Below are 25169 nucleotides of genomic sequence, written 5' to 3'. Positions count from 1 at the left end.
CCAGGGTGCTCAGAAATCTGGGGAGGTCAGTAGGGGATCTGAAAGTCCCTGTCCTGCCGTTCTTTGTGGCCGTAAGCTGAAAGGGGTACCCCCAGCGATATAGTATTTTGCTAGATTTCAGGACCTCTAATAATGGCCTTGCTGCTCTGCGCAGTTGCAGGGTGCGCATCGCCAGGTCCGAGAATATCGCGATGGGTGTACCGTTATGGGTTAAAGTGTCCCTTCTCTCTCTGGCGCATTTCATAATTGCTTCCTTCTCTTTGTAGTAGTGAATGCAACAGACGACATCTCGTGGTCTTTTAGGATCTTCTGGTTTAGGCCCCAGGGTCCTGTGTATGCAATCTATTAGGACAGGTTGGTCGGCAGCGAGATTCAGTAATGAGCTGAAGAAGTTGCGAGCCCAATCCTCCAATTGTGAGGGCTCCACTTCCTCTGATAGACCCCTTAATTGCAGGTTGTTGCGCCTGTGACGATTTTCGAGGTCGTCGATGTGGGCTAGAATATCCGTTATTTACTGTGCTTGCACATTTATTACTTGCTATGGTCGGCAAGCGCGGTAAGGACTTTTTCCTGGGTCTTTCCACCGTGTTTAAGCGATGTCCTACATGTTTAAGCTCTTGATGTAGGAGGGACAGTGCTTCTTTATGTGAGGCCTCTAGCCTCTGGAAGTCTCTTTTTGTCGGGAGAGACCTTAAATGCTCCTTCCAGTCCCATTCGTCATCCGTAGAGTAGTCATCTGCCAGGGCTGGTTTGGGTGGTGGGTTTCTGCCCGCCGCGGGGGTGGTTCTGTGCAATCTTTGTGGTAGGCCCCTGCCTCTGTCTAAGGTCTCCGATGCTTCTCCCACGCGGGGCTTTTGGCGTGGTGTCCAGTTTCCCCCAGGCACCCCCCTGTCCTGGGAATGGGAAGGGCCCCTGGTGTACTCGGGACCCCCACTACCAGAGGAGTATGCTGCTTGTTCCCCTGTGTTTTGTGGGGACACGGGCTCATTTTCAGCGTGACCCACTGCTTTATGTGGGGCTGTTTGTGGCTGAGAGAATAGCTTGGTTGCTTCTGCTGCTTGGGTTTTGGGGTCACCACTATTTCCACCACTGCTGATATCCCCCCTGGGGTTTGTACGGTACTTATCTGTCCCTGGTGGTCCTAGTGGTGTTAGTGCCCTCGGCTCCTCCGTGCCACTCTCCCCTCCGCTGGATCTGCTTGGCTTCTTCGGCCGCGGGCGTCCTTGTTCCAGCGCCATTTTGGATGTGGCCGCTGGAGGCCCGCTGCCGCCGCTCCCGGGACCGTCGGGCTCTCTCCCGCGGGTTTTACTGTGCGCCGCTATCCCCGGTGGTGTCAGTGGGGTCTGCGCACCTGTCTCCTCCGCGCTGCTCGTCTCCCCACTGGCCCTGCTCGGCTGTCTCTTTCTCAGGCACACGTGGTCCGGCGCCATCTTGGAGGCGGCCGCCAAGGTCCCGTGGCCGCCGCTCCTGTCGCCCCTGGGATCCCCTCCGGGTGAGTTGTTGTGGTCTGCCACCCCCAGTGGTGCTGGTGGGGTCGGCGCTCCCGTCTCCTCCGCGCCGCTTGTCTCTTCATTGGCTCCGGCGCCATCTTGGAGGCAGCTGCCGGGTGTCTGCGGCCGCCAAAAAATCTTTCAATGGAGTGCGGCTCGTCCTCTGCTGCCTCCTGTGTCCTCGCCATGGTCCTCCTCTTCCCCATGGTCCTGCTGGCTTGCTCTTTTCAGTGCTGGTGGCCCGGTAATTGCTGTTGGCCGGTCAGTGTGTCGGGAGCCCCGCTTGAGTGTGTCTTATTCCGACATTGGCTAGGCTCCGCCTCTTCTTGATGTTTTTTATCCTAATCTCAGCAAACTCCTTTAATATGTTTGCTGGTATAGATGAGCGAGTATACTCGCTAAAGGCAATTGCTCGAGCGAGCATTGCCTTTAGTGAGTATCTCCCCCGCTCGAGACTGCAGGTTCGGGTGCCGGCAGCGGGCACGGAGCTGCGGGGATGAGCGGGGCGGAACGGAGGGGAGATCTCTTTCTTCCTCTCTCCCCCCCGCTACCTCCTGCTGACAGCTGCTACTCACCGCTCCCCCGCGCCGGCACCCGAACCTGCAGTCTCGAGCGGGGGAGATACTTGCTAAAGGCAATGCTCGCTCGAGCAATTGCCTTTAGCGAGTATACTCGCTCATCTCTATTTGCTGGCCTTCAAGGTTCCACATATGCGCTGTTATGGTAGTCATAGAGTCATATGCAGAAGATGTGTTGCAGAAATTCTCTGAGACTTAGGCCGCTTTCAAGCGTCCGAGAAAATTGCGAGATTTGTGCGTTGCGAGATTCACAAATCCCACACGAATATGAACCTTATTCCTTTGAATGGGGTCATACACCTAAGTGATTTTTTTTCCTGCATCACATTGCTGTGTGGGGAAAAAAATCGCAGCATGTCCTATCTTTGGGCAGCACACCTCGCCGATTGTTTTCAATGGGGCCAGCAAAGCATTGCACGGCAGGTGAGGTGCGCGCAAAATGCAATGGTAGGATTCCAATTGAAAACAATGGGAAACACTCCACGATCACCACTTCCCTGAAGTGATGCAAGGCATTTTTGGCATAAAAACACCTCACATCCATTGGGGAAATCACACGTTGCGAGCGCGATATTGGGCCGAGTTTCATGGCCCAATATCCCACTCGCCGGTGTGAAATTAACCTTAGAATCTGTATTATTCATCTGAGGGTAGGCCATTAATATTACATCGCTGAAGGTCCGTCTTTTGGAGCCCCCAACGATTAACTGTGTAAGAGTACTTTTTACACGTAGTGGAAATACTGTGGATTTTCCTCAGTGTAAAATTCTGCAGCAAAATCTGTAGCATTTCGACATCAAAACCGTTGTGGCTCCTCTCACCTCGGAATCAGCAGCCTCTCACTGCAGCGCAAGGAGCAGCGCTCACATCCTTCACCGGCAACTGCTACTAAGCATCGTGGCTGCCAGTCTGGTAATGCAGAAGTGGGTGCTTCAACCGACTGACCAAGAAGGGCTACAGGGGGCACTATAACCAGGAGGGGCCACAGGACGTCACTATAACCAAGACGGGCCAAAGGAGGTCACTATTACTAAGAAGGGCCATGAGGGCAATCAGCATAACTAAGGGCCACAGCAGGAGGGCACTATTACTTTGTGGGGCCACAAGAGGGCACTATTTAGTATGAGAGGGTTACTGAGAAAAGTGTACAGAGATGAGTCATTGCTGAATGAAGTTTTCATGGAGGTCTATGCCCACATAGAAGAAAAAAGTCACTGAATAGTGAAGACATCTCCTCTGATCACTGGTAGCACCTGCACTGTAATCACTGTCATTGCATGTAACTGCACTATAATAAGTAGCACTGTGTAGATGACCATTATTTAGAGATATACTAATACTGTGAGGGGTCACCTAGGGGCATTATTACTGTGAGGTGTTCATTGAGGAGCATTACTACTGAAAAATAGACATAAAGGGCCACTATAACTGTGCATGGTCACTGCAAGGTACTATTACTGTGAGATGAATAGTAACAAGCACTATTACTTTGCACTTTTATTGTAAGGGAACATGAAGGGCGTGGCTTACTATAAAAAGGGCATGACCTAATGTAAAAAAAACAAACTAAAAAATATCCATCTTTAACTTGTTCAAAAGTTGGGACGATATAGTTGCAATGATTTAGACATTCACCAATCTAATATTGACGATCTGTTCAAAGGATAAGCCACCATTTTTAAAGAACCAAAATAACTAGTGAACCCCTGCACAGGCTATACAGTTAGTAGTTCCACTCCTGGATACAATAGTCTTCACATATCAAGTTACTGTTGGGCATGTAAAACCCTACAGTCTTATGCAATAACAGAAGCATAATACAGGGTGAGGCAAAAGTCTGGACACACTCGTTTAATTCGTGTAATAATAAAAGAAAATTACTTCCAATGTGTGACATTATTAATTGGGAGGGAAGCTGCATTTTTTTGTAGCCATTTTAAATCCATCATATTGAATTCAGCTCAGGGTTTCTGGCTACTAGAAGAACTATTCCCAGACTCTGGTCCCCAATATCTCCATCCAAACCAATGTGGGTGGAGGAGATGAACGAGCTTGTGCACTTTGACGAGATGAGGGCCGAAGAGAATGGTGCCCATGGGGAGTTCTACAGAACATGGCAGGCCTGGATCTGCTTCCGATCCTCGGAGAGGTTCAAAAGCTGGGTGGAAACCGGACAGATGTGAGAGGGGTCCACGAAGACCCTGGTGTGGCTCAGCCTAGGCACTATCCTCACGAGGGGTCCACCCTGTTGTCCCAACCTTTCCCCCCCTCCCCTAAAGTTCCCTGTCAATCACATTTACCCTATATTGGGATTTTATCTTGTGTCTTTGTTGCGTCTTTATTTGTGTAAGTGTTCTATAAGTTTTTCGTGTAATTTTGATTGAGCCTGCAAGTATACATGTATAACTGTGTCAAAATTGGTTGAATAAAAATCTTTTGAACTCAAATGGGAAGGGCGTCAAGTGATATATCAATTTTGGCTATAATTGATTCAGGAACACAACATTGGTGTCAATTTGGCCAGCTATCTGTGTATGAGTGTACATACAGGGATTGCTGCCAATCACTGATGGGGTCGCCCATTGGAGACAGTGTTCCAAGTGCACCATTGTTAATCTAGCCCTGGTTGGGTGGGTTAACCCAGCCAGACAATCACCATGGTCGGTGCACATATATTCCAACTCCTCTTTTCATAGGATGCTGGTCATTTTCTTGACTGCATTTTGCTGCATGCAGTCAAGAAAATGCATGCTGTTTGGTCTGTTGGTCATGTCTGTTGCATGCATGCATGCATGCTGTTTGGTCTGTTTGGTGTAATCTTTGTTGGGTCTAACTCTTGTTCTGTTTGTATCTGCCACCTGTCCGAATGGTCTTCAGACACCTGAGTCTTCAGACACCTGGTGGTGGTCAGAAATCTGTGGTGTTTGTCCTGTGTGTAGTTGGGTATTTGTCTTATTTGTATTTGAGGTGTTTGACTTATTTCAGTTATGTTCTATCTGACATCTAGTCTATGCTTGGTTGGGCTGCTAACCTGTAGTTATGTAGTAATGGTATCCCTGTTCTCTGGTTTAATAATATGTACCATCACTACCACTGCTCACTGCTGTTATTTAGGGAGACTTGGAGCCACCCTTATCAGGGCAATTACCCCGTTTTTGTTATACTAGGGTCAGATTTCTCGTTATGACATATATTGTTAGCCCATTTGTATTATAAAGTGTTCATGTGTTGGATATCCGTATCTGTCTTGTTTCTATGTACCATTATTTACTATCCTGCAGCCTAACTATTTTGAACTCCTGACACCATGGTACTCAGAATGTGAACGCTGATGCCAGGAGAATGGGCTGGTGCCTTTCATTGGCTACAGTGGTTACCTGATTTACTGTGACATCATCTGTCACAGGATTCAACGGGACCACAGCAAGCTGCAGTACTGGATCCCAGTGGCTGTGAAGGTCTAACTATCCCCCTGTTTATTATTTTCACAGAGGAGGGCCTATTGAACCGGACAACCCTTTTAAGCTACTTTATATGGCCTCCTCCATTTCTTATTGTAGGAGCTGTTTCTGTAGTGTTCATTCACTTTAATGAGAGCGCTTGGCTCTTTATGACAGGTGATCGGTGCAGAGTGCTGGGTTTTCCCATCTCGGCCATGAAAAGCTGTGGGAAAATGACCTTAATCTTTAACGTGGACACCCCTCCCAATTTTAGATTTCCGTGAATCGCATATTCCCCAACTTTTTATTATGTAACATTACTAAATTATATAAATAAAAGTTGATCATTCCTACATGTTTTTTAATTATTGATAACCTAAAAATTAATAAAAACAATTTCTTGTAAACATCCAGTTCAGTGTAACAAATAAATCACGCCCACAGTTGAAGGTTAAGTATGGTTTTTCATTCATAACTTACAAGAAAGCTGATTGAAAATCTATTTGGCAATTGTAATGGTAGGTATTGTTAAAGGGGTTGTCCAATTGTAAACTACTCATGGCCTACAAGCAGGTTAGGACATCAGGAATAGATCGGCGGTCTGCCACCTGGGATAGCTGCTGATCAGATGTTTGCTGAGTCCATGTGTTTATACAATAAGCTTATTTCTGCAGGAAGCTGACAGCTCCGTTCCCACTGCAGTGTCCAGGCTTAATATTACATGCCAAGTTTCCATTCATTACAATGCAAGTCGAGCTTGCAACACCAAGCCTGGCTACTGCCATGAGAATGGAGCTGTCTGCTTCCTGCACAATCACGCAGACCCAGCAAACAGCTGATCTGTGGGGGTCCCTGGCAAAGAAACCTCATCAATCTATTTTTGACCTATCTTGCCATTGGTAGTTCAAAACTAGACAACTCCTTTAACAACTTTACAAAAGACTCAACTCAAGGACACTTCAATTTTAAGTTTTGGAGGGAAAAAGTTTTAGTTCTTTCTATCCTCCTTACTGGGTATACTGTATATCTCTGAATGTAAATGTAGAAAGTGGCTGATAATTAGGCCCCTTTCACACGGCTACACAATTGTGTGATTTTGTGGCAATGCGACACTGCTACAAAACGCATTTATGAGATCATGATTTTAAATGGGTTCTGTCACATGACCGATGTTTTGTGGCCTGCGACATTGCTAGAATACAAAATCGTAGCATGCTCTATACAGCCGCGATTTGCGTTTTTTTGTCATGTTTCCCTATGGACCCTTCCTTTCTACTGCATCGCATAACACGAAAACACAGTTTTCGTGCGGTGCAATGCAACTTTTACAGTAGGAAATCCTACTGTAAAAGAGCTAAAATAAGCCCTAGCTGCATAGAAATGTTTTTAAAAAAAAAAAAAAACATCACCTAAGAGGTGCTGTCAGCTCAGGCGCGTCTCCTCTTCAACTCCAGCAGTTGTCTTTAGTCTTCTGCCAGCCCTTTCTAGATTGGAGATTCAAATTCCCCACCTCCAGGAAGTGCTGGTTATGATTGGCTAAGACTCGGCGCTCGAGAACCAATCAGAGTCAGTGCTCCATGAACCAATCACAGCCATTCAATGCAATATGAGCACTTTGTAGCAACACAAAATCACGTTATCGCCACAAGAAAACGCAGCGCTATCGTACAGGTGCGATACGGCTGTGATTTTCTTGCGGCGATATCGCGTCGCCCCTGTGAAAGCTGTCTTAATCTGTCTAAATGATGAATTAGTAGGTATAGTTGGCCTCTCCAAGAATGATTTTATCTTCTGAACACTGCATATATTTGCCCTTCATTTCATAGCATGTCCTCTAAGCTAGTAAGAGTAGCCTAAGAAACTGCTGACAAGCGGGATATGTTGTGCTAGCGATATGTATGCAGCTGGCGCTGCGCTTGTTTAGTTTGACAAACCAATGAAGCAAATGTGTTTAGGTTTTAGATTCTGATATGTACTGACAACAAACTTGCCAGCTGCATCCAAAGCAGTGTGTCTCCTTGCAGAACCAGAAAAACACAACTCAGTTTTTGTTTTGTAGCTCAAAAAAGTTTAACTCCTTGAGGACCAACCCAATTTTGGTCTTGACCAACCAGAGAAACTTCTGATGTAGTTTGAGTCCCATTTTGCACAGCCCCGTAAATGTAGGATATAGACATAAGTGCATGAGACCGCTTTCACACGGGTGACAAAATCGCACGATTATCTCGCGATGCATGTATGTGAGGCTCCTGCTTTCCAATGGGTTTTTTCACATTAGCAGTGTTTTATGTAGGCTGCTACATTGCGAGAAAAAAAAAAATCGAGGCATGCTCTATACAGCCGTGATTTGGGATGTTTTGTAGCTCATGTTTCCCTAAGGAGCCTTCCTCTGTGTTGCATTGCATCGCACAAAATTGTAGTTTTTGTGCAATGCGATGCAACTTTTACAGTAGGAAGTCCTACTGTAAAAGCCTTAGCTGCATCGCATTGAATGGCTGTGATTGGTTCATTGAGTGCTGCAGTGATTGGCTGACCGTGGTGCTCAAGAAGTAATCAGAGCCAGTGCTTCCTGGAGGCACAATTTTTGAACCCCCTGACCAGAAAGTGCTGGCTGAACACTACAAGAAAGTGCCTCGGAACTGCCTGAGAAGTGCGGCAGAGTGGACAGCGCCTGTTAGGTAATGTATTATTATCATTATTTTCTTGAATGAAGCCAGGGCTTAAATCCAAGCTAGAGGCAGTGCAACAGGGTACTAGAGTCTCCATGCCTGCCCATATCACATCTTGTATGCAAGCTAGAGGTGGTACAACAGGGTACTAGAGCCTCCATCCCCACCCATATCACATCTTGTATCCAAGCTAGAGGCGGTACAACAGGGTACTACAGCCTCCATGTTCGTCCGTATCACATTTTGTATGCAAGCTAGAGGTGGTACAACAGGGTACTAGAGCCTCCATGCCCACCCATATCACATCTTGTATCCAAGCTAGAGGCAGTGCAACAGGGTACTAGAGTCTCCATGCCTGCCCATATCACATCTTCTATGCAAGCTAGAGGTGGTACAACAGGATACTAGAGCCTCCATCCCCACTCATATCACATCTTGTATCCAAGCTAGAGGCGGTACAACAGGGTACTAGAGCCTTCATGCCCGCCCGTATCACATCTTGTATCGAAGCTAGAGGCGGTACAACAGGGTTCTAGAGCCTCCATGTCTGCCCGTATCACATCTTGTATCGAAGCTAGAGGTGGTACAAGAGGTTATGAGAGCCACCATGCCTGCCCATATCACATCTTGTATGCAAGCTAGAGGCGGTACAACAGGGTTCTAGAGCCTGCATGGCTGCCTGTATCACATCGTGTATTGAAGCTAGAGGCGGTACAACAGGGTTCTAGAGCCTGCATGCCCGCCCATATCACATCTTATATTCAAGCTAGAGGCAGTACAACAGGGTACTAGAGCCTCCATACTTGCCCGTATCACATCTTATATTCAAGCTAGAGGCGGTACAACAGGGTACTAGAGCCTCCCTACAAGAGGTCAGTTTTCCACAAATGAACCTTTTGCTCTGATACTGTAATCACTTATATCAATGTTACAATCAAACATATAAGGCTTTATTTGATTCCAATAACTCCTTCTAGGGGAGGGATTTTTTTTTAACATTGATTGTATTAATAATAAGAATAGCAACTCTGTTCACAGCCTTGGGCTAAAAAATTCTCTGAAAGCTTTTCTCAGTAAACAGTTGACATGGAGGCTAAAAACATAATGTAAATGGGCCCTTAGATTGTCCAACCTGGTACTGGTGCATCTTGTCTCCACCAAAAATATGGGTAGAGACCTGCAGTGACATATAACGCCTTGTTTACGCCCCCCAAAGGTCCGGATTGGTTGACGTCCTGGTGGAGGACACAGAGGATCCAGAGCTTCCCTGCGATATTTTTTTTTGTACCGTGGGGCTTCCCTGGCTGGCGGTGATGTCCACAGCAGGTGCTCCTCCATCAGGCTATGGTGCCTCACCGCTCACTTGCAGGCAAGAAGTAGGACACCCGGCGGGGACAGGAAAAGCTACTGCGGGTCCGGCTCCAGCGGCGGACAGCAGGAGAATTAGCTGAAGATGGGAGGCCAGCAGAGGTCAGGAGAAATTGCCCCTGAGATGGGAGGCCGGAGAGTGACAGTGGGGGACAGGTGGGGAGCAGATGGAATCGCCGGCCCATCGATCCATCCTGCTATGTCAGAGCGGGACCGCCTTAAATGTCGGACTAGGATGGGAGCAATGATGATAGGTGACATAGCAGTGCGGGGGGAAGGAAACTGACAGCCCTGGAACCGGGAGGTCAGAAGAAGAAAATCACAGGAGGCGGCAATGCATATGCTGGAAGTACGCCAGGGAGAGTGAAAGGAGGCCGGAGAGGACATGAAGGTACAGAGCGAAGATTACATGCCAGAAGCCGTGGAACTGCTGGATAGAGAGGCAATCCCCAGTTTTGGTTGTCACCTGATCTTACTCACCCCGTACAACCCATGTCTCCACCCTTTCTTCCAGTGGAGACAAGATGTACCAATACCATCCAACCAAACCCAGCCAACTGTGATCTAATGTGTATAGCCTGTTTTATTGTCAATGTGCTTGACTGACGTGTTCCAAATACAACAGAGTTTGTCTTTATTATCAGATACACTACTGACATGTTTTTGTAATATATATCACAAAAACATTTCAGTTATGCAAGGACTAACTGATGGAGATACAAGCAGGTTTTAGAAGTCAACAAATATATAGTCATCACAGGGTAACACAGCTTAGCATATAGCTGACTACAGTAAAACCCACCAGCTACTGGATTAACATAAGCCTTGTAGCTTGCGTGAATATGCTATAGATACATTCATACTAATGTAATGAGGCAGAAAGACAAATTTAGAAATATTGCACTGCATTGTCACTAATCATGCTCAAAAAAGCCATCTGCAGGCACTAGTAATAAATGGCAAAGGACCAGCTGCAGCAATGACAGACAGATATAGGGATTACTCAGCCATAAGTGAAGACTAGATATTGGAAAGTTTCCAGGCTTAATGTACTGCAGAGAATGTACAGTTATACCAGGGTTGTATTCAGTATTCAGGTCCTACACCAGATTGCTGCCAGCAAAGTTAATAGAGGATTATTACCTGCGAAAACAGTTGGAAGGGGCCTGAATGTATCCTATTTACATTGAACCCATACAAAGCAGTCATAGCATAGCTACAATGTGGCTGAACACCATGATGACGTGTGATTTTATTGCAAATTGGCACAGTATTCAAATTGTTAAATGGGTATTCCCGTCTCATAAAATGATAGCATATCACTAGGATATGCCATTACTTTATGATTGGTGCTGAGGAGGGGGAACTGCAGTTAGTATGGCCAACTGTAACCCCTTCATTCTATGGATTGATGGGGGTCCCAGAGATTAGACTCTCACCGATCATAAAGGGATAACATATCCTAGCGGTATGCCATCATTTTATGAGATGGGAATCCCTTTAGTGGCAGCACGGTTTTAGATAGACAGATAAAACTGTAATTTACCTGAAAAACCATGAAGTCACTAACCCCTTGGTACTTGGTCCTGGGCTTTAATCCCCGCCAATAGCAGAAGTACGGTATGGGATTAACCCCTTAATGACGCGGCCCCTTTTTCTTTTTCCATTTTCGTTTTTCCCTCCCCCCTTCAAAAAAATCGTAACTCCTTTATTTATCCATCTATGTCGCTGTATGAGGGCTTGTTTTTTTGCAGGACGAGTTGTATTTTTCAATGTACTGAAAAACTTTTTAAAAATTCTAAGTGGAGTAAAATGGGAAAAAAAACGACATTCCGCCATCTTTCAGTGCGTCTTGTTTCTACGGCGCACAAACTGCAGCAAAAGCGACATGAGAACTTTATTCTATGGGGGTACGATTACTGCGATACCAAACTTGTATAGGTTTTTTCTTACTATACTACTCTTTTTTTTTAATCGCTCCTGCAGTATGACGTAATGCTATAGCATTACGTCATACTCCCGTTTAACAGGCAGTCTATCCAACCACCCCATGCAACCTCTCTTCATACATACCCCGCCGCTCCATGACGTACTCTTACGTCATGGAGCGGGAAGGGGTTAAAGCCTCTGCGCCTGCAATCAAGCAGAAGCAGGTCAGGTCCTCAGCTGTCAGACACAACAGAGAACCCAGAGGAGAAATATTTTTTAACTACTTCTGCCTTCTCCTTTCCTGGGTACATAGCACTCAATGAGCGCTATGTACTAAAAAGTGAAAGTGGAAGTATTACTTCCACTATGCGAGCTGGCAATCCCATGACCACTAGGTGCCCCCTGTTATAGCAGAGCTGCAGGGTCCTAGCAGCTGTGTTAGTGATTATTGTCACTACAGGGGGATACTTTCCCCTGTAACTGGGGCTCCAGAGGAAGAAGTTGGAGGAGGATGATGGAAGGTGGTTCAACGGTTAGCACTGTTGCCTTGCAGCAAGGTTCACATCTGACCAAGGACAACATTTCAATGGAGTGTTTATGTGGTTTTTCTTCTACTCCTCCGGAGAAGGAAGAAAGAGGAGGACGAGGAAGAAAAAAAATAAAGGATGCATAATGGTTCAGTGGTTAGCACTGTTGCTTTGTAGCCATTGGGTGCTAGGTTCAAATCTGACTGAGGACAACATCTGTATAGAGTGTGTATGTTTTCTTTGTATTTCTTTTTCTTGTTCCCTGGGAGAAGGAAAGAAGTGTGGTGGCTTAGAGTTAGCACTGTTGCTTTGCAGTGCTGGAGTCCTAAGTTCAAATCTAACCGAGGACAACATCTGTATCTGAACCACCACCAAAGAGAAGCCTAAGGTCTTGAAAATGGAGGCAATCGTGTGTTATGCTAGTGTGGGTAACTGCATCCACTAAATACTTTCCCCAAGGTGCCAAATAAGTGTGGGAGCTAATAAAAATACTTCCTGCACATTCACATCTACAGTGACATAAATGTTCTAAAAAAGTTTAGTAAATGCTCTAGAAACTCTAGTCACAGACTGCACCATTCATCATATTGGCTGAGAGAGATCATAAGGTCTATCATATGACAGAACGACCAGATGCTTTCTTTTTATACTTGTTTAGCCTTTTAGTGGTGGTATTGTACCCACTAGTTACACATTAGTAGGATATCGTACAGATGGAAGTGGTGGTCCAACTGCTGGGCCCCCATGACACTATATTTCTTTTCCAGTAATTGTTGCAGTTATCTGCTGTGCAGTGTTTATCCAGAAGTGGCCCTGTGCAGGATAAATATTTTTGGGATCGGTAGGGGGCCTAGAGAATGCAACACTACCCACAATACACACAAATCTGTGATGCAATATTCCTTTTAACTCATATTTGTCTACTTATGAAAAGTTATGTAAAGGCATTATTTAAGAAAGCAACCACTTTTTGAATTACATGTTGGCCAATTGATCAACTATTACACAGAGGCGTAACTAGAAGCTCTTGCGCCCTGATGCAAAATCTGTAACCGGGCCCCTTATCTGCCATGTGCTATTTATAACACTGGTGTCTTCTTAAGTGGTTGAGGGGTCTTTGGGCCCCCCTTAGGCTCCATGGCCCAGTAGCAACTGCTACTCCTGTACCCCCTATAGCTACGCCCCTGAGTATGAGGGGTTGCTCCTGTTAGCCATTCATTTTAATGGACGGAATGTGATGCTATATTTTTTTCATGTTTGGCAATTGAATGGCCAGACATGGCTTCTCCCGATGGTAACAGCTGATTGCTAGTGGTTATAGCAGGGGCGTAGCTATAGGGGGTGCAGGGGTAGCAGTTGACATTACAGATTTTGCGTCAGGGCCCTAGAGCTTCTAGTTACACCTCTGCTCGTACTCACTCATAGAAGGGGTCCCAAGTGGGGACCTTCCCCCTTCTATGATATCCATATGCCCTAATAGGGGTTACAGACAGGGTTTGTCCTGGGTAAACCTCTTTTACATAGACAATTTGAGTCTCGTATGGGTCATTCCAGAATAAATCATCCAAGGTGTAGCATCTGACCATCTCCGTTTTTTACAAAACTTTGCACATTTGTTCATTACAAGAATACATATAATTATCTAAATTTTCAGACCTCCTCAGACTTGTAAGCTTGCTGAGGTGCGGCGGTCTCACACAAGGCGCTCAACAAGTTGCTCCTGGAACTGCAGAAAGTGAGCATTCCCTGCGACTTCTTGTAAATTACGTATTACAGGTAGCGATCTGAATAAGGTAGATTGCTACCTTTTTATACCATGGGAAAACAGCGATCATGTGACGAGGGACCACTTACCAGGACCTTTGGTCACTGCTCCAGGCTCTCAGCTACCTTTGGTTGCCAGGAGCAAGGAGGTTTTAAATTTCCCAGGCCCTCCCTGGCTTCTATGCATGCATCCGCCATTTTCAGCGGGGCGCATGCTCAAAACCCAGGGAAGGTCTGTGGAGGGTGATTGCATCGGGGGACAAATCCAGAGGCCTCTGGTAAGAAGTTTCATCTCCTCTCACCGATTGAGTTGGTGAGGGGAGATGAAACTTCAACTTTTAAAAAAAACTTTAACTTTATCACCATTATTTATTGGATAACAGTGATCACGTGACCAGGAGTCACTCACCGGGGCCCCCAGTGACAGCTCCAGGCCCTTGGCTACCTTTAGTAGCTGGGAGCAAGGAGATTTAAAATTTCCAGCCCATTTCCCAGCTTCTGTGCATGTGCACTGTCCCCGTCTGGGGACATCACGGAGGCCTTAGGTGAGTAGTTTCATCTCCCCTTACGGATCAGATCTGTGAGGGAAGATGAAACTTTAACTTTTGAAACTTTTTTTTGACTTTCACATAATCACCGTTATCTGTTAAACAATAGTGATCATGTGATCAGGAACTGCACACCGTGCCCCCCCCCCCCCCCCCGGTGACAGCTTCAAGCTGTCCGCTACCTCCGGTAGCAGATAGCAAGGAACTGTCACACTTACAGACCCCTTGGGTTTATTCTAAAGGGTCGGCATGTTTGCACAGCCTTGTAGAATAAAGCCCAGACACCCAGGACGTTAAAACATGTATAAGCAGTCACTAGAGGGTTAAACTATATTTTTGGGACAGTAAAATAGTAAGGACAAAAAGAAAACCAGTTTGGATTGAAACTAGCATTGTACTTGATGAAAGCAAGGATGTGAACTGCGGCTATGTAGCCAAATGAATGCAAATAATGCAGGAGCTCAAAGCCTCTACATGGACTTATCTGTTCATATTTCCATAATAGGCACAAAATAGTCACCTGCTTTGACCTAAAACAGGGGTGCACAACTTTTTCTGGTCTGAGGGCCATATTGTCATATTGAACCAGGGCAGCAAGGGCTTTACTTCTAAGACTTTTATATCCTTAAAAGTATTTGCCATAATAAATTGAAGGAAGTTCAACTTCCAGGATTCCCACCTTTTGAGAGAATGGGGGTCACTTTTTCCCCCAATCAGCACTCCAGAGAGATAGAGACTATGTACGTAGCTCTCTCCATTGTAGATGATGGAGGTTGAGGTAACAGCATGGCCTTTTATAAAACTATTAACGACCACTTGTCTTAATGTATGTGTGTGAGTGCTTCTCATGCTCCGCCCCTGGTAACATCATCACTCCGCCCTGGTGACACCATCGAAGGTCCTACAACATACGTATATAAAACACAGAGTCCGACTGACAGAAGAACAACACAGTTAGGGCTCTTGGAAGGGAAGGACAAAAATAACACACTGAGAATACAACTAAGCCATTATTATCTCAGAAGACAGAACTCAGAAGCCCTGACAGAAGACAACAACCTACCACCACCACAGAGATCCAGTGGTCTAAAGGACCTATGGTGATGTCACTGCTGTGGGAGGAGTCAAGCTGTGTGTGATGTGTGGGGTGTAGTAAAGCTGTGTGTGTGCATGTACCACGTAGCAGAGCTGTGTGGCGCACTATAACACTATAGTTTCCTACACAACTCAGCAGTCCTGACAGAACACACTGACCTACCACTACCACAGAGATCCAGTGGGCTGAAGGACATGTGTAAAAGGCGCAGTTGCTCATCTATGAACGGTCGTCTGTTTACTGTAAATGGAGGCAGGCGGACTGGAAGAGATCACCGACCCACTCCATCTCCAGTCTCTGAACCATGATTACCCCTGTTAAAAAGCACAGGAGTGTTCATCTCTGGCACGGCTGTCGGGCACTGATGTAAAAGGGGCTTTACTTATAACAAGGTCTTATATGGACAAAAGAGATTTAAAGTTATCAGGAGGGAGGGAGGAGGATCCAGAAACCAGACCGAGCAGGTCAGGAGGGCTAAGGTAACATGAAAAGCAGACATGGGTGGACTTGAAAAAAAGACGTTGAACTACAATTACAATTCAGAAGATGATGAACCATTCAGTTGTTGCCAACTCTGGGTCACCCTATGGATCAACTCTTGCCATTTACGTCTATCAAGTACAGCTTGTTTTAACTGGCAAATAGTCATGCCCGTTTCTGCCATGTTTGTGTCTAACCAGCGAGTTCTCTAACGATCCAGTGCTTTTCTTTGTTTAATTTCTGAACTGAATTCTTTATTGTGCTTTATCTTGGACCTCAGGACTGGGGTCATCTGGTACAGCTTCAAGCTCTTCGTTGCTAATTTTGATGGTGTTTATACTATTTTGGGTAGTTGTCATGACTTTTGTCTTTTTGATGTTTAAGAAGAGACTAGAGATGAGCGAGCGTACTCGCTAAGGCAAACTACTCGAGCGAGTAGTGCCTTATGCGAGTACCTGCCCGCTCGTCTCAAAAGATTCGGGTGCCGGCGGGGGGCGGGGGAGAGCGGGGAGGAGATCTCTCTCTCTCACTCTCTCCCTCCCACTCCCGCAACTCACTGCTCTTCCCCGCCGGCACCCGAATCTTTTGAGACGAGCGGGCAGGTACTCGCATAAGGCACTACTCGCTTGAGTAGTTTGCCTTAGCGAGTATACTCGCTCATCTCTAGAAGAGACCCTCTAGCTTGCTTCTTTCTTTGACTGCCGTCATTAACTGTTCTAGATCATCTTGAATTTCTGCAAGAAGGGTGGTATCATCAGCATATTGCAGATTGTTTATGTTCCGCCCTCCTATTTTCACACCAATTTCTGACTCAGCCAAGCTGATTTCCATCATAACGGTCTCAGCATAAATGTCCATAAACAATCTGCAATATGCTGATGATACCACCTTCATAAATGCTGAGAAGAAATGGTGACAAGAATGGCATTGGCGCACTCCTTTCCTGATTTTGAACCAGTCAATACATCCAAATCATATAAACAACATAATTGTAACAACAATAAGATATATTAAAAGAAATGAATAAATGAATAATTAGTAAATAAACATCAAATCTGTATGGTTATAAAATGTTTTTGGGGCTCGTGTCCATAGACTCGGTATCCACATAATAAGTGTGAAGGCTAAAAAAATGTGTGTGTATAATATATATTTGTGTATGTGTATATTTTTACATAACTACTTGCCATTCACTGTTTTATGACCCTCTGCCCCTGGACATGGTTTGTGTTTTGATTTTAGTGACTGTATTTTATTATGTTCATCATGCATTTATTATACAGCCCTATTATGTCATTATTTATCTTTTATTTTAGCAAATTATATTGTTATATTATTTTTTACTATTCTATCAGTTTCTGGCTCTTTGACATTGATATTCGAAGATGCTTAAAATATAAACCCTTCCCCGAAAATAAGCCCTAGCCTCATTTTACCTAACAAAAAAAAGGAATACCTTACCTAGCAGGCTCGGTTCATGTCCCTCTCGCTGCTCTCCGGAGCTTTGCCACGCTTCTTGCAGTCCTCAGCCGCCGACAGATCACTTCCTGGTTATGATATTCATAAATCCCGCCTCTAAGAAGCAATGGCTCTGATTGGTTCTCGAACGCTGCTCAGCCAATCACTGTAGCGCTTGCTGAACCAACGCGATGGCTGTTATTGGTTTTTTAACCGATGCATTGATTGCCGTCGCAAAGCCGCAACATTGATTGGCCCATTCATAAATCCCGCCTCCACAAAGTGACAGCTATGATTGGTTCTTCGACTGCTGCATTGATTCACAGCCATCGCTTGATTGATCACAGACATTGCTTCCTGGAGGCGGGATTTATGCATCCTGTAACCAGGAAGTGATCTTCTGTTGGCAGCCGAGGATTGCAGAAGCGGGGTGAGAACCCCCGAAACGCAGCGGGAGGGACGCGGACTGAGCCTGCTAGTAACAAAAAAAAGAAATTTCTCCGAAAATAAGACCTAGTGCAGTGTTGGCAAACCTATGGCACGCAGAGCTGTTGGCCGCTCACCACAGTAGTGAATACTGGCAAGGATGCCGCGGCTCCCCTGCCGGTATTCACTCTGCAGCACTACTAGCGGTGCTGATCCCAGCGCGCACTGTGATGTTAGTGTGCACCTGGGATCCTCCTCCCCCCTCCCATGATGTCTCCTCTTTGGTTTCACGAGAGCAGGGGAAGGAAGTGTCCGGCAGCACACACTGTCACAGTGTTCCCCTGGGATCTGCGCCAGCAGCAGCATTGAGAAGAGGATGAGGGGGAAAGTATATGGGTCTCAAGCTGGGGGGGACACTATTACTACTGGGGCTGATATAGGGGATACTATTAGTTATAGTGTACCCTATATCAGCCCCAGTAGTAATAGCATTACTACTGGGACCAGTGTGGGCTGTCACTGTTACTATTGGGGCTGCTGTTGGATGCCACCGTTACTACTGGGGCCGCTGTGGGATGCCACCATTCCTACTGGGGCCACTTTGGGATGCCACGAGTACTACTGGGGCCACTGTGGGGGTCACTATTACTACTGGGGCCACTCTGGGATATCACCATTACTACTGGGACCACTCTGGGATGTCACCATTACTACTGGGGCCACTCTGGGATGTCACCATTACCACTGGGGCCACTGTGGGATGGCACTATTACTACTGGGGTCACTGTGGAATGGCACTATTACTACTGGGGCCACTGTGGAATGGCACTATTACTACTGGGGCCACTGTGGAATGGCACTATTACTACTGGGGCCACTGTGGAATGGCACTATTACTACTTGGGCCACTGTGGAATGGCCCTATTACTACTTGGGCTATTGTGGAATGGCGCTATTACTACTGGGGCCACTGTGGAATGGCACTATTACTACTGGGGCCACTGTGGGATGTCACCATTGCTACTGGTGCCACTGTGGGATGTCACCATTGCTACTGGGGCCACTGTGGGATGTAAACATTACTACTGGGGCCACTGTGGGATGTCAACATTACTACTGGGGCCACTGTGGGATGTCAACATTACTACTGGGGCCACTGTGGGATGTCACTATTACCGCTGGTGCCGCTCTGTGTGCTGTCACTATTACAGCTGGGGCCACTGTGGGCTGTCAGAATTACCGCTGGGGCTGCTCTTGGGAGTCACTATTACCGCAGGGGCCGCTATAGGGGGTCACTATTACTACTGGGGTATGTTTACATGAGGCAGAAATGCAGAATGTCCTCAACGGAAATTTCCGTGGCAAATTCCGCAGCATTTACGCATCCCAAAAGCATTCAAAATCTGCACCCAAACTATTTTGAAACAGCCCTTTCCTTTTTATAGCGATGGAGGTAATATCATAAGCCCCGCCCCCTTATAGTATTGGCACTTTGCGATAAATAAGTCAGTTTTGGGTTGCAGTTTGGGCACTCGGTCTCTAAAAGGTTCGCCAACACTGACCTAGTACCTCTTTTGGGGCAAAAATTATTATAAGACAGGGTCTTATTTTCGGGGAAACACGGTTTATCTTAGCCGTCTCTCTTATTTGCTGTTGTTCTTTCTGTCTTATTGCTCGCTCATTTCACTTAGCTAGTTGTTCCCTCTAGATAACAGGATACCATAAGCAGGATACCAGGAAAATACTGGTTAGCTCATCATAACAGCGGACTTTGGACTAGAGGTATGACGTCAGCCCATGATCACTTCATGTTCAGAAGATGGCCAATTATCTAAGAATGATGCAGCATTTTCTAATATGCATGTCTGCTACCCCTTGACATAAAGCCATGTGCATTCTGCTATAAAACCCAAGCCTGATAGTAAAAAAGCAGAGTCACTCTTACAACACATCTCGTGTGTTACGTGTATTGATTCTCTGAGCTCATACAGTTTTTTTCTCCTTTCAAATAACAAGGGCTTTCACCCAGTCTCCTCCCTTCTAAGGTTTCTATACTCATTCTATGCCTTGTACCTGTAAACAGTGCCTATCACCATTATGTATATATAAAATAATGTATTGAGACCCTGATATGCTTATTTTAATTGTCGGTTATGAGACTGCAATATGTTCATATATCCAAATTTTAATTCCAAATAATGTTTATTATTTTGCAAGTTATTAATGGTACATAACATTTCACATGCGATTTATAGCAATAGATGTACAATACAGTTGGAATTTGAAAAAATGCAAAACTTTGAACATGGGGTAATAACTAGAGATGAGCGAACCTACTCGGCCATGCCCCTTTTTCGCCCGAGCGCCGCGATTTCGAGTACTTCCGTACTCGGGCGAAAAGATTCGGGGGGCGCCGTGGGTGAGTGGGGGGTTGCAGCGGGGAGTGGGGGGGAGAGGGAGAGAGCTCCCACCTGTTCCCCGCTGCTACCCCCCGCTCTGCCACGCCTCTCCCCGCCGCCCCCCCGAATCTTTTCATCCGAGTGCGGAAGTACTCGAAAATCCCGGGGCTCGATCGAGTAATTACTCGAAACGAGTATATTCGCTCATCTCTAGTAATAACTAATTAGTAGGATAAAGGAAAATAAGAAAAAAAACAAAAACAGAAAATATAAAGACAGAAATCGTGGTCTTGGTTCACAATGTAATGCATTCAACTCATGTCTTCACATATGCACGAGGCGAAGGGTATAGGCAGAGGCGTAACGTGAAGCTCTTGGACCACAATGCAAAATCTGTAACAGGGTCCTGAAATATATTGCTTTATTCATAGTACTGAGCTCCCTATATGGAAAAGAGAGGCCTTATGGGCCCCCCAAGGCTCCTGGGCCTGAGAGTAACTGAATCCCCCATAGTTACACCACTGGGTATAGGCTCTCTAAGCCCTTTAGGCGTAGAGTGTCGAACTAAGGACCACCTCACACTGGCCATATTTCAAAAACCTAATGAGTTCCGTCTTTCAGGGTATTCAATAAGTGTACTTCGAAAATTTGAACCGGCAGATATCTGAATTTTAAGTTTCCGCGTGGTACAACCCATGTATTTCTTATTACGTTATGTTAATTCGTAATAACACACAAGAACACGGACACAAGAACATGGGGATTTGGCGCATAAAAACATGCGGCTATTAGAACCAATGGTTTTCTATGGGAACGTTCAGATGAAGGAATCTGAACATTGCCATAGGAAACTATTGGTTCTAATTGCGATGTGTTTTTTAAGTGCGTGATTTTTGCGCGTCTAGATCCCCATGTGAATGAGGCCTAAATGAGTTTTCCAAGTAGCAGATACATTGGTTGCCGTGGGGGATGAAATGTGTGTGTATGTATGTATGTATGTATGTATGTATTGTAGCACAGCGGGGATTAAAGAGCACACCAAACAGTCACTTTTCTTCTTGTTTGGGTTTATTCACATAATCTTTAACAGAAAACATAGATGACTGGGTCTCCAGAGAAATAATAAATGATGGCAACAACAAAGTCTCTTTTTTAAGTTTAACCCTCCACAGTCCGTATGCGAAGCGAGTAAATCCTCAGCTGAAGAAACCATACAAGTCTATAGGTTTGCACAGACCTGTGGATGTCCAGAGCGCAGCTGGTCCTTAAGCCTTCAGTATCTTCAGACTCTAGTCCAAGGGCAGGCGTACCCCAGGGGTCCTGCTGGAACTACGCAGCGCCTTGTCCACAGCACCTTTCTGCTCACAAAGGAACTCACAGTTTAACTGCAGCCTGAATCTCCCAAGCACACACACCTCCCTCTAACTTCCACCTATCTCCTTAAATGGCATGCTGGACTGCTTGTAAGATTTGGCCTGGAGTAAAAGAGGACCGGACTACATCACAGAGGCTAATAACCTCTGTGACACATACCTTTCACTCCAGACCACACCTCTCACCCTGTTACAGTATGTATGTATGTATGTATGTATTATACATACACACACATTTCATCCCCCACAGCAACCAATGTATCTTCTACTTGGAAAACTCATTTACGGTGCGTTCACATGTTGCAGAAACCGCAGGTTAAACCGGCATCACACTGACTTATTTGTGCGTGCAAAATTGGTGCGCGCAATACACGGAGAATAGAACCCATCAATTTCAATGTGTTCGCTCACATGCACATATTTTTCCTGTGCATTTTGGTTGCGCAACAAGACAACCTGCAGCATGCTCTACTTCCCTGCTCAATTGCGCGACAAAAGTCCCTATAGAAGTAAATCAGAATGCGCGAATGCGTGCAAAATACACTAGGAAATGCGTGAAACACTATAATTGGGGTATTGTGATGTTTAGTAAGACGACCTCTATAGAGCCATCAGTTGACACTTAACTGAGTAATTGCTGACTACTAGACTACAAACCATCATAATCTCTCCTCTAGTGGCTCGAAGTAGCTGTGTATGCAGCGGCCACACCCCGGTATACAGTGTCGACCCGCGGGCTAAAGAGGAGAGGACTGTGCACGTTAGATGAGCGCAGTTAACTAGAAGGTCCACCCAACGTACACGAAGACTGCAGCGGTATTGAAGGCAGACATGGTCAGTATGGCAAATGGTCTGCCAATCATAGCGTGCAGCATGATGCCTGTGATGCGCTACTAGAGGCACCCATCTGGATCCTATAGCGATAGGCGGCCATTCACTGCATCCTCATTTAGCTGTCATATCAGTTTTCCGCCCCACTGATATTATGGATTAGAGTATGAGAGAGTGGGTTTGCAGTAAAGCAACTGCTCATCCACTATAATATTGTCATGCGCTGATGACCCCCTGGCAAGAATCTGGACTATGACAGCAAGTCCTGTGGTAATGCAGCGTCGGTGGAAGGACTCTAGGACCGCTGAGCCCTGTTCCTAGCTGACTTTCTGCATGCAGGCGATCAAACGAGAGTGGCCACTCTCAGACTCCATTGGGACAGGAGGAGGAGTTTGGCAGCATGTCTAATGACAAAGCAGCCCTATTTAGGATTGCTCTGCTTTCCCCAATCCGGGAAGGGGCCTAGAACAGGTGGCCAAAACATAGTTTGCCCCAACTTTTCTTCCATCTGGCAAACCACGGTCAGCTGTTCACCATTTCATCGCGGTTGATCAAAACACAGCAAGTCATAAAACCTTTTTTTGTTGCCAATTGGAATGTGAGAACACTTTTGGACAATGACAAGGACTTATGTCCAAAGAGAAAAACCACACTAATTGCACACAAACTTTCCCATTATAATATTGACATTCCAGCCACATCTGGCGGACAGCAAAAAGCTATGTGAGCTCTTGGCCTATACGTATTTTTGGGTCGGAAAATCCGCTTTAGCTAAAGCGGCCAGCGGAGTTGGACTTGCAATCAAGAACAATCTTGCTAAATCATTAATAGGGCTTCCAAAAGGTGTCAACGATACGCTCATGACTCTGCGTGTACATGGCCCATAAGGAATATCTCCACCTAATAATCGTGTATGCGCCTACCCTCACATCACCAAACGAAGATAAGGCTAAATTTTATGAAGACCTACGTGGAGTTTTGCTAAATATTCCTTCCATCGATAAGATTGTTCTGCTCAGAGACTTTAATACGCGAGTAGGAACTGAATATCTGTCCCTGAACAATATACTAGGACAACACGATGTTGGAAAAAGCAACATAAATGGTGCAGTCTTACTAATTCTCTGCGCAGAATTTGACCTCAGCATCACTAATACTTTATTTTGGTTATCCTAGAAATATAACATGTCACGGATGCATCCTCGCCCTAAGCATTGGCATCTACTGGACTACATCATCGTATATCAAAAAGACATTAGGGATGCCCTCATAGCTAGAGCCATGCGTGGAGTTGAAGGGTGGACCTATCACCGACTTAGAAGTTCCAATTTAAGGTTAAGCTACAAGCCTCCATGTTGTGCGGAACATAAAATTCCACTCAGATTAGCTTTTTCAAAACTAATACACAACGAAGATATGTGTGATGATCTTGATGCAGATTATGGCAGTGCTGCGACGTTTACTGAGAAAGGTACATCAGATTGGCAAGTTTTTTTCTAAAGTGCTTTGCGAACGTTCTCAGCGAATTATTAGTAAACTGTTGAAGAAAAATCAAGCCTGGTTCGATGATTCTGATGTCGAAATGCCGAAATTTGTTGAGGACCTGAGGCGTGCCCAGCTCAACAAAACAGCCAGAGAGCAAAAAGGTAGCGTTATTCAACAACTACTTAAAACTTGGGTGCTTGACTTGAAAAACTGATGACGGCAGAACTACAGAAGTATGCAGACACCAGCCAGACTGCTAAATTTCTTGAGGGTCTAAAAACGGTCTTTGGACTTATACATAGACAGCTGCAGTTTTCTTGCGTGAGAAGATCCAGCAATTAACAGATCCTTGAGAAGTTCTTTCGCGATGGGTAGAACATTTGCTGAAGTGCTGAATCCTGGAAGCCACAGAGCTAATCTACCATATATCACCACTAGAGATGAGCGAGCATGCTCATTTAAGCATGCGGTCGAGTAAGCAGTTACTCGGCTATACCGATACTCGATCGAGCAGCATGCTTAAACGAGCATGCTCGCTCATCTCTAATCACCACCATTGAAGATTTACCAACTGTACCAGATTTTGACATTTTACTATCTTTCAAAGAGTTAAACAACACTATAAAACGACTGAAAAATAGTAAAACTCCCAGTACAGATGGCCTGCCAACTGAGATTTATAAATACGGAGGACCAAATATACGAAATAGACTGTTAGATTGGTTTCTGAAAATCTGGAGACTGGAAAGCATACCACAAGACTGGAAAAATGCCTCCATCTGCAAACTTTACGAAGAAAAAGGGGATTGTCAGATTGTGGATCATATACTGTAGAGACATTGTTCTTCCCTCCGTAGTTGGAAAAGTACTGGCTCATATCATTAATAGCCACCTTAATACCGCAGAGAAGTGGCTCCCAGAAAGTCAGTGTGGCTTCCATCCGAATAGAGGCACGGTTGATGCAATACTTGTATTAAAGAAACTTCAGGAAAAAAGCGTAGAACAATACGGTGACCTCTATATGTGTTTGGTTGACCTAGAAAAAGCCTTTGATCGAGTACAAAGGACTGCACTATGAATAGTTCTGCAGAAGGTTGGATGTCCTGAAAAGTTTGTCAACATAGTACGTCAATTCCATGATGGCCAATGTACAACATAAAAACAAGCTTACAGATCAGTTTCCAGTTACTAATGATGAAGCGTGTCGTACATTTGGCCTTGGGATAAATACAGCAAAAACCAAGTTCCTGAAACAACCTGCAAGAGCTACATCTACGGGAGATAATAAACTTCTCCTAGAAGTATTGA

General features: G+C 45.4%; 1 pseudogene; it reads left to right on the top strand.

The window, feature by feature from the left end:
- The first annotated feature begins 4095 nt into the window (after positions 1–4095).
- Positions 4096–24939, top strand: LOC136606507 (craniofacial development protein 2-like; annotated as a pseudogene).
- Positions 24940–25169: the final 230 nt, after the last annotated feature.

Source organism: Eleutherodactylus coqui, chromosome 1 (genome assembly GCF_035609145.1).
Source record: "Eleutherodactylus coqui strain aEleCoq1 chromosome 1, aEleCoq1.hap1, whole genome shotgun sequence".
NCBI classification, from domain to species: Eukaryota; Metazoa; Chordata; class Amphibia; order Anura; family Eleutherodactylidae; genus Eleutherodactylus; species Eleutherodactylus coqui.
Note: the sequence above shows the minus strand (reverse complement) of the source record. Positions and strands in the feature narration are given on the sequence as shown.